Source organism: Rhinolophus ferrumequinum, chromosome 28 (assembly GCF_004115265.2).
Source record: "Rhinolophus ferrumequinum isolate MPI-CBG mRhiFer1 chromosome 28, mRhiFer1_v1.p, whole genome shotgun sequence".
NCBI classification, from domain to species: domain Eukaryota; kingdom Metazoa; phylum Chordata; class Mammalia; order Chiroptera; family Rhinolophidae; genus Rhinolophus; species Rhinolophus ferrumequinum.
Genome location: NC_046311.1, coordinates 1,168,348 through 1,178,401, shown reverse-complemented (window position 1 = coordinate 1,178,401; position 10,054 = coordinate 1,168,348).

The window sequence follows — 10,054 nt, the reverse complement described above, 5'->3', positions numbered from 1 at the left end:
CTGGAGAAGAGGGCAGTTCCTCTCCTCTGGTCACATCTGCCTGCACGGCCCCAGCTCTACGATGCCCAGTATGTCGGCATTGCTCCCTTGGCATCGCCCGCTTAGGAGACTGGTGTCCAGGGAGGGACTAGATGACCAGTACTTGTGACCTGTGTCAGAATGAGCTGATGGCAGGAGCCCCTCATGGAAACTGCAAGATAAAGTATGACCTTGAGTGTCAAGAACCAGAATAAAAGTTGTGTTTCTCTGGTCATCATTTAGCTACAAAGTTTTCCCCAGTCATTAGGAAACTTGTTCCTGCATCTTTCCAAGGGGCAAGGGAAACTCAGAGGGAGGAACTCGCACTCTTCAGTCCTCACGTGCTTGTGTTTCGCTGCTGACTGACCAAAATGTGCCAGTGGCAAAACTGTAAAAGCTGCTCAAGTCGGACATTTTCAATCTCACCCTAAAGAAAGTGAAGTCCTACAGTCAGGTCCGTAGGAATAGGTGTGGGGAGATGCAGCAACAAGTAGGAGCTGTCAGTGGCTTTAACGAGTAAACAGGATTGGATTCTGAAGACGCCCACATGGTGTGTAAGTGCAGTGGCGTGTGTGTGGTGTGGAAACGGACAGACCAGTGTTGTGACATTTCCTGCCATCGTCTGACATTTGCTCACTGTTCACCTTTGGTTTTCTGATCTACAGAACTGCGATACTACAAGGCCATGTCGTTGCATTGAAGGAAAGTGACAGGATGGGAACAGGGCCCAACCCCACCTCGCACTGTTCCTTTAGGACTCAGGTAGGAGGACTTGTTTACAGCACCTGGTGTTTAAGATTTGCGTTGCGTGCTTACGATCAGAGGTGGTGTAGAACCCAGCAGGAGAGCAGAGGCTTAAAATCATTTTTCATTTGTGTCAGGTATTTAGATTTTCATTTATGTCACTTACTTAGTTGTGGGACTTTGAGCAAACTCCTGCCCACGTCCAAGTTTCCCCTTGGAAAATGGGGATTACAGACCAATCTTACAGGCTGTCTGGGGTCTTACTGTGGCTGCATGTAGACATTTATCGGTTGATTTATAATGAGGAATTAGCTCTTGCAAATATGGAGGCTGAGTGGCTGAAAATCAGCATCAGAGCTAGAGACCCAGGAGAGCGAGTGGGATAAGTTCTCGTCCGAAAGCTGGCAGGCTTCAGACCCCAGAAGAGCTGATGATTCAGTTCAAGTCCAAAGGCAGGAGAAGACCGATGTCCCAGCTGAAGGCATTTGGGCAGGAAGAGCTCCCTCTCACTCCTGGGAGAGGCTGCCCTTTTTGTTCTGTCCGAGCTTTCGCCTGAGTGGCCGAGGCCCACCCACCTTAGGGAGGGCGGGCTGCTGGGCGCAGTCTGCTGACTCGAATGTCACTCTCGTTCTAAACGCCCCCACAGACACCCCAGAGTAATGTCTGGCCAAGCGTCTGGGCACCCCATGCCCAGGGAAGCTGGCACGTACAGTTAACCATCACAAGAACCAAACCCTGTTTCCCCAAGGGACAGCTAGCGATGCTTAGCTTCTCCTTCATCAGCCGTGGGATGTGTCCTGTGGGACAACTGTGTCCACGTTACAGCGACAGACTCTGATTCTGTGTAAGTGGGACTGTCTAGCACTCAGGGGTTGAGGATGGACTGCGCTCCCTCGGGAGTGCGCTCTCTGTCCCTGGAGACGTCTGAGCAGAAGCTGGACAGTGCCCGCGCTGGAGACGGTCCGGGAGGAGCAGCGTGAGGGCAGGGTTGCGACATGCTTGGCCGGAGTTTCCTCCTAACGCACGAGCCTGCTCCTGTGAGTCGGGACACGCGCCCAGCAGTGTGGCAGGAGTATGATGTGAGATCGCACAGGCCCGGGCGCCTAGGTGTTCTGTCCAGGCCCCAGCGTGGCTGTCACTCTGTGCCACCCAGAGTGCCAGCATGGTGACACTCAGCAGCCATCGCGGGGTCCCCCTCACCTGGCGAGTCACACCCGAGCTCACGGGCCCAGCACACAAGGTCGTCCCCTAAGAATGCCAGCCGACTCTCACAGCTTGATTCCCTCCCATGTCCCCTCCAGCCCGGGACAGGCCTTGGCTTTCCCGATGTCTCCCTTCCGTTGCTCCCAGAAGGACGTCCTCCTGAATCCCTCGAGACCGGGCTAGGTGTCCTTCTGTGCATTCCCTCGGCCCTGCGCACTGGCCCTCATGCCAGCCACGCTCCTTGTGTCTGTCACACACATGTGAGCCGAGAGCCCCTCGAGGGCAGGAGGCATGTTTGCTGCGGTGCCTGAGCACCCGCCTCAATGCCCAGCACAGAGAAATGGTGTCACGTATCACTTAGCGCCTTCACGTGTGTCCTCCATGAACGCCTTTCCATATGGGGTCTTTCTCCTGAACTCCCAGGCTTTCTTCAGTCGATTCTCCACAGAGCGGGGCAACCCATCACTGACCCATCCAGCTGATGTTGTCTGTATGTCCACTGGGTGCCGGGCTGTGCCCTACGTTTAGGGATAGATCTGGGAACAGGACAGAACCGTGCCTTTCGGGGGCGTTACGTTCCAAGAGGCAATATGGAAAAGCAGAGGTGAGGGTAACACCCTCTGCACAGTTCCCGTAACAAGCGCTTTCACTAGACGGAGAGCTCCTGGAGGGCAGGGCCATCCAAGCTCTTTCCTGTCTGTCTGCTGTGCCTGACCCAGAGAAAGCAAACAGCATGTCATCGCTGCGTGAATAAATCAATCTAGGTAATTCTGTGCTTATGCCAGTAATTGGGGCATGTCCTCCTATCTGGCTGAACTGTTGTGATTTTAGGCTAACCCAGAAATTTGGAATCGAAAAGAACAAAGATCCGTCTACTTTATTCCTACAATGGATCCCATGAGGAGAAGTGAGAGTTCCTAGGTACGAAGGTACTACACGAAAATAAGATCATGTCGTTTTTGGTCAGTTTTAGACCTGGTAAAGATGGAGATTTACAAATCACCGGCTCCAGGGAAGCCTGCGATCCGTCCAAAGCCGGTGTCTGTTGCTGTTGCCTGCATTCTTCGTTAGCACAGATAAGGTGACACACACTTCAGACCCTGCTCCAACAAGCGCTATGGCAACCAGAATGTTTGCCTGATGAAGCAATCGCCAGGCTTCAGCCACAGCCCACTCATTCCGCTCACCAGACTTCCCAGCAAACGCAAATGAAAACCTTGGGACAGTTCATTGAAATTCGCTATGATCCTATTGGTCTCAGAATTAAAACCACGTTAATTGGGGACGTGGGACAGTTCAGCTGGGGTTCCTTTGCTTTGACTGACTGTGCAAATCGGCAGTGGATACAAGGGCAATGTTTGACCTATTGAATATGAATACACTGAAACAATGTAGACAGTCTTCAGGCCGCTTTGGCAACTGTGTTCCTGAGGACGAGTAACGAAAGTGCTAGCCACAAAGAGGTCCATCCCTCCTTTCCAGCACTTGCTAGTTTTCGTGGCACAGCTACTCAGTGTCCTCTCTCTAAGGGCAGCAGCGTGGCAGGAAATGAATTTGTGTCATGCGGTTGAATTTTGTTAAGTCTTTCCCACTTTCTCACCGCCTCCTGTTCGCGGGAAGCTTTGCACTGTGTGGACCCCAGGGAGTTTGGGAAGGGCCTCGCTCAGAGCTGATGGGATCTGGGACTCAAACGCCTGCCCGATCAGATGACGGGTTCCGCTCGCCTTGGTGAGGACAGCGCCACAGGACAGGAGTTAGGGTTTGAGGACTCACAGGACAGCACACATGTGTACGCCCTGAGAACACACGTGTGAACATCGGGTAACTGGGTGCAGGAGGTTAGTGTGGCCACTGGGTCAGATCGCAGCTCCGCTCCCCACGAGCTGTGTCCCCTCAGCCGGCAGACCTCCCAGTGAGATCACCCGCAGAGGGAGGGAATCCCATCTCCCAGGATGTGGGGCATCCCTGGGAGGAGATGGGAGAATGCCAAGCTTCCCGACATGGGCGCTCGGCGAGCGTGCTGCCGCCTTCTCCCCCATCAGGGGCACGCGGGGTGTGCTCCAGTCCAGGGGCCCAGCCTGGGGACCCTTGGACAAGGACAGACCCCACAAGCAGCTGTGGGAATAACCGGTTAACGCTAATGGCGGCCGTTCTTGAAGAGGCCACGAGGGCAGACACGGCTGTGACAAACTGCTTGTCTTGTCTTTACACGAACACATTTGTCAGCACCAGAGGAGGAGAGAGAACAGGAACGAAAGGAGCGCTGATGTCAGAGGCGCGCTCTTCCTGACTGACGCCCTTGTCTGCACGACATTCTCTCTCAGGTGGTTCTGCCCAGTGTGAGGACGGCCCCTCCCCGGACAGGACAGTGGCCAGTGACCGCAGGAGGGAACCCCAGGGGATCGTCCCCAGCCCTCAGAGTCTGTACTTTCCCTCTCCCCCCTCTTTAGCAGGGATGGTGGGGACAAAACAGAGGAGGGAGGAACAGACAAAAGCATTACTTCCGTCTTTGACAGAGGCCTGTGTGTGATGGTTGGGAGGTGGACGGAGCTCGATTGAAATCCAAAATCAAGTCCAAGCTCAGACTTGCTCCCTGGGACTTCAGGTATATTTACTAGTGTCCCTCAGCCTCAGTGCCACAGCTATAAAACGGTTATAATAACACCCACTTCTTAAAGGTGGGTGAGTCGCAAGAGAGACCAGTGTCATTTGTCACTGCCTGGCGTTATATATTCTCTGGCTTCTCTGTGTATCATGCGTCTCCTACTAAATTATAACTAGAGCAGGAATATGGGCGTGCGCTTTCCCTCTGTGTTCTCAGCTTCGAGAACCCTGGCTAGGATAGTCGGCAGTTTCTAAACATGGGTGGAACTGATCATACTGTCGATAAAGGCCTAGCACAGTGTCTTTACATCGTGAGATCTCAAGGTACAGCGTCTTGCAGCAACTCAGTGACAAGGTGAAGAGCTCTCTGTCGTGACCTGGGAGGCCAGGTTAGATTCCGCTTGGAAGGTAACATAGCAGTCTATGAACGTGAACTCTGATCCCGGAACGCCTGGGTTGAAACCCCAGATCTCCCCCTGTGGAACTTTGGGTGACGTCCGTCTCCTCGGCCGTGCTCTCGGCTGGCAGTAACAGCAGGACCCACTTCGCAGAGGCTGGTGCTTGGGCCGCCTCGGCTCCTTGGGGGAGTCCACTCTTCTCAGCGGGCTCTGGACCCGTGTGGTTGGCTGCAGGAAGGGGCGTCATAGGTGTGGTCACTGAGTCCCAGGGCTCTTGAATGAGGGAGTCACAGCCCTGGGGCCTGGGGGCCTGATACCTGTGTGTCCATTGGGACTGGGGCTCGTTGTAGTGCCACTTGTGGGGAACGGGGCCTCAGAGGCTTTTCCCTGCAGGCGTGGCCTCCTGAATGGTACAGTGTCTCACCATGGGGTAGGCAGGGGGCAGGAGGGAGGTCACAAAGCTGGTTCTCACTCCCAAGAAGTGCTTCTTTGAAAGCCCTTGTAATCTGCCTCCCCGTCCGCTCCCAGAAGTAAGTTCCAGCCTCTGTGATAAGATCAGTGCACTGTCCGTCTCCTACACACATCACGCATGTGCCATGGGCTCCCTCCATGCGTGTCTCTCCTGACAGACTTAGCATGAGGCTGGGCCCGCATCTGAATGCTCATGGCTCCCTCCCGCAGCTAGCATCGCCCCTGGAGCATTGTATGGGTTCAAGGATACATGCGTGCGTGCATGAATGAATGAATGAATGAAATGCATCAGTTTTGCAGGCAAACAAGAAAAGGCTAAGAACATGCAACATGTTTGGCCGAATGACACTTCCGGTGCGGAACTGTGTGCCCTCTCCCTCTCCCTCTCTCTCTGTCTCTGATTCAATTCCTGCCACTTGCTGTTCAGTAACAAAAGAAATGAAGGTCTAACTGTGCAGCTGGTTTTCCCACGTAGACTCAGATTTGCAGAAAACGGGTGCACTTTGGGCCAGGACGCCCCCACTGTGATGGCAGGTGTTTGTGACTCTATGACACGTCAGTTCCCACCTGAAGGTGCCCCCTGCACAGGCACGTCCTTGTGCCCAGAGGCCTGGGACCACCCTCAGGGACTCCATGGACCAAGCTGGGCATCCAGAGCCCAGGGCTTCTGGAAGCCGGTCACGTAGTGCACAGCCGGCCCGAGTCATGGAGCCAGCTCTGCACACAGTGATTTATTTCAGAGGGATGTGTTTGCATTCCAGCCGCACACACAGGCGAGCTTCGCCCTTCCCCCTGGTCCAGCACATGCCCACACAGCCCAGCCCTCACACTGACACACACACACACACAAACACCTTACATGTGCTCACACTGACACACACATGCACACACACACACACACAGACACACACACTCATCCTGGCCACAGTGCAGAGGAGAAAAACAAGGCCTCTTAATTCCTCAGGGAGGCAGTGTCCCAGCCTGTGGCCTCATTCCTGGCGGGGCCCTGAGCCCGTTTGCAGCCACCTGGGGCTGACCGGGGCCCAGGAGGCCACCTGATCGGCTGCCTGAGCGCCACCGGCCAGGCCTGCCCCCCTCGCTGCCACTGAACTCCCCACCAGCTGCTTCTCTCTTCACCGCTCTCTGCCTCTCTCAGCACATGAGAAACTCCCTCACGTCCCTGGCCCGTCCACTCCCAGCGTTCTCGTGCCATTGCCCTCTCGTCCCAGCAGTAAATGGGCAGGGGGCACACAGGCTCTGGAGTCTGGTTCCAGCCCACTCACCTCCCTGCTGTGTGAACTTGGACGGGTCCCTCACCCTGTTCTGATCTTAAATTTCCTCACCTGTCAAATGAGATCACTTGTATCTCGGTAAATAAGTCAATGAGACAAGAATGGCAGATTGCCAGGACTGGTGCTGGGACGTGTTCACTTCTCCTCGCTTCTCTTTCTTCCCGCCAAGCTGAGCCCTCCCCTGGGCCTGCCCCTCTCGCCAAACCACTAGGCTTTCCCTCTGCTGCGGCTTCTGCCCCCGGACCTGTAGCCAGGCCAGTCTTTGCTTCCAGAAGAAACTGTCCCTGGACAGCACCGCTCTCCCTTAGCCGCACCCTCTCCTCTTCATTTACAGGTTAATCTTCATCACTGCACCTCAGGGGCCTTAAATTACACACCCTCACGGCTTCTGTGGGGTCCTCTGTGCCCACTTCAGCTGCATCCCCTCAAGGCCCCCCCTGTTCTGGTGCCGTCCTCCCCCCTTCGGTCTGGGGTAGCAGTGGGCTGTGCGGTGGCTGGAGGTGGGCCGCCTGGCTCAGCCACTGACCAGCTGGGGCCAGTCACACCCCTTCTCTACACCTCAGTTTCATCACCTGGAAAATGGGGCTCCAAGGAGCCCCTGCCTTATCGGGTGGTTGTTGTGGGGACCACATAGGCAGTGCGTGCTAGGGCTCGATGCTCATTGTCTCGTGTTATGACTCTGAGAAGCCCCCCACCCCCACAGAGCCCTGAGCTCCCCGCCCCGGTCCTCCTCGTCCTCACCAGTCCTCACACGGGGGCGTCCTGTGCAGCTGTCTCCAGGCGATCAGGGATGTGCTAGAACGTGTTGCCCCTTCCACAGCTGCCACCATCCTCTCCTCCAGGCAACTCCACCCCACGCCTCTGGCCTCGGTGCCACTGCTGTGCCCGGGTTTAGACTGCTGTGGACTTTTGCACATCTCCACCTGGACAGGGCGCCCACGGGCTGGGTTGGGACCACCACCTTTGGTCTTTGAAGAGGCGAGAGGAATGCCCAGGCATTCCCTGTGTGACACTCCCTGAGTCACACGTGACTAATCAGCGAGCACACGTCCCACACACAGTGGGGACGCTTCCCCACACTCCACGCCACGCCCACCACAGAGCTGCCTCGCGTTAGCAGTGCCACCGAGAGGCAGAAGGGTCGCCCCCCGACACACACACACACACACACACACACACACACACACACACGCACGCACACGCTTTCTTCCTCAACAGATCCATTCTTTGCTTGTCTACACCCCAGCAAATCCATTTCCTGCTTCCCTCCATTCACTCTCCACACGGCAGCCAGAGTGCTTGCTTCAAATTATAAATCAAAATCTCATTGTGGATTTTATCATCTCCCTGCTTGCAACCTCCCAAAGGCTTCCCAAAAGCTGACCTCCTTACTGTCACCTACGAGACCCTGCGTCACCTCTCCTCGGCCTACTTCACCCATCGCCCCGCGGACTGCGTCCCCTAGTCTAGTTCACCAGATTCAGACCACGTGGCCTTCGTCCATGCACTGCATGTTCCCTCTGCCAGAAATGCGCTTCCTCGGCTGTCCAGACACCGCATCCTCTGGGAAGCCGTCCTGGCTGCTCTGACTCACTCAGTGCTCCTCTCCAAGGTGGAAGCCTTCCTCCCTTACACCGACTGCCGTTGAAAATCATTTTGCTTGCTTCTTTCATTGCTGTCTGCACATTCATTAGAATGGAAGTTCTGAGACATCAGGCCTAGAACTTGCATTCATTCACTCCTCCACTCAACAAGTCTTGAGGATCTATCTAGTACGTACAAGACGTTTTTGCTTCAGGGGACAGCATTTCAGCCACCAGCTACTGCCCCGCACATCCAAGCTGCCTGATAAACGTCAGTTGACTAAATGAATGAATAAACCAAAGGGTAGGAAACAGATTGGTCAGAAAGAAGAATATGGGTCACATGTACATCACTAACAGTAAACCTGAACTTTACTAATGTCACTGAGACCGCTGAGGCATCCTACGTATCCGACAGGGAAAATGCGCTCGGAAAGGCTGCCTCACGAAGCTTCTGAAATTATGCAAGAATCATTAAAATGTAGAACACGACAGGAAGTCACCAGCATGAAGACACCATGCATATTTCTTCTGTTAGCAGGGTGACCACTCAGTAACTTATTGGGCGTAATTTATTAAGTGCTTTCCTTGACAAATGGAAGGAAACTGTTTGCAATTAAACCACACTCGCACTGCTGGTTTTGAACAGTAATTTCATGTCCAGAATTTATTGGTTCTTTGAGGAAATTCTCAAAAGCTGCTATGAGCTGAAGTCAGGGTGGAGATAGGAGAGACAATGTTTGCATGGGTGGCAGTGCAGTACCTGGCTCCAGCCAGGAATCCGAGGTTCTCTTCCCCTTTGCAGAGAGCGGTTTACTTTTCACGTGGCAGCATCACTTCCGTGTGAGGTCACGTGTACCCGTGCTGTCCAGCACTAGGCCCAGTCAAGACATAAACCAAATCCAGGGACAGCAAAATCTCGGTAAGTCAGGCTCCCCATGGAGAAAGCTACTGGGAGCTATTGCAAAGTCTGAATTCTCAAGCACTAAGAATAGTGTGTGCTTTTTTAAAAGAGTCCATGCGATTGGAAAGTAAGTTAACCCAATACTGACTTTTGCTAGTACTTGGGAGGAGAAATCTAAATTAATGACAGGTGAAAAGGCCTTACAACAACATATTGCATATTGATTTGTCCTCTTAGAAAGGATAAACATTATTTCCTACAGTTAAGTACATAATGTTTTTCTTAATTCACTTTTTTCAGAGCACTTAGGCAAAGTTCAATCCAGGTCCCCTCGATCTATATGCATACTTTGGATCTGTGGGCCTGAATTAATATTTCATTGTGAAACTAAAAAGCATTCTTATCCCCGGTGTCGCAGAGCTACCCGGTCATTCTCTGAAATCTCGTCAGACTTCTTTCTGTGTTTAGGTGTCAGGATAGGTATCGCTTTCTGCAATGTGCTGTGACTCGTGTCTAATCAGTTTTCTTTAATGACTCAGGGAAGGGACTCAGTGACATTTGTGAATGGCAGAATGAGATACAAGAAGCTGGGTGAATTCTCTCTTTCACATACTCCGTGATATGGTTTCACAAGCGAGAAATGTGCTAAGGCTTCTGCCCAAGTCAGCTATTAGTCCTGTACTCCACAGTGAGGGATGACTTAATGTGTCTGGGATGAAAACATTCTGTTGATGTTGTGTTTACACAAGAACAGGTGAATCGACAAATGGAGAAAAAGTCCAGGAAAGCATATATGCATCCATCAGACATGGCAAAGGGGAACGGTGATCTCTGTAA